Source organism: Condylura cristata, unplaced genomic scaffold (assembly GCF_000260355.1).
Source record: "Condylura cristata isolate star-nosed mole 26May11 unplaced genomic scaffold, ConCri1.0 scaffold00016, whole genome shotgun sequence".
Taxonomy (NCBI): domain Eukaryota; kingdom Metazoa; phylum Chordata; class Mammalia; order Eulipotyphla; family Talpidae; genus Condylura; species Condylura cristata.
Genome location: NW_004567117.1, coordinates 31,274,670 through 31,275,229, shown reverse-complemented (window position 1 = coordinate 31,275,229; position 560 = coordinate 31,274,670). Strand labels below are relative to the sequence as shown.

The following is a 560-nucleotide window of genomic DNA, read 5'->3' as shown; positions in this document are numbered from 1 at the left end:
AAGCGGCTTTAGATTCTCAGTGCTGTGCTTTAACCCGCTGTGCCACCAGGGAGGGCCGGATTTTTTCTTTTTTAAAAAAGATTTTGCTGAAACCTTCCTGGTGGCTTAGAGGTTAACTTTCAGCATTATTATGCTATGCCACTGTGGCCTGAATTGCTTCCCAGCCAGGGAGCTGACCCAGGGGCTCAGCAGACCTCCCCTGTCTGTCCGCTGCTGCCCTCAGCAGTGTATTCCAGTAGATCTGCCTGTTTTGCTCTCCACTCTGTCTCTGGTGGACACTTGACCCCTACCCCCCCCACATCTGGCCTACACCCCAGTTCTTCTATGCATAAATAAATCATCAAATCTTTAAGAAGATACTAAGATTGTGTTGGGGTAGTTCAAAGATGTGAGAACACTTTCAGGCTTTCTTTTTCACCATCTTTCTCTCTGAGTACTCTTCCCCCGTCAGAGTTCCTCTGCTCTCTTCTACTTTCTGTGTGTTTTGCTGCTCCCCTTCATGATGGCCTCGCCCTGGGCTTTGGAGCAATGTCCCCCTGGCTTCCCGTCTCCTCAAGATG

At 49.5% G+C, this 560-nt stretch overlaps 1 protein-coding gene across 1 annotated transcript in view; it reads right to left on the bottom strand.

Annotated features, from left to right (window-relative positions):
• The window catches only part of RPS21 (ribosomal protein S21), a 10,750-nt gene that overhangs the window by 9,166 nt on the left and 1,024 nt on the right, over positions 1-560 (bottom strand).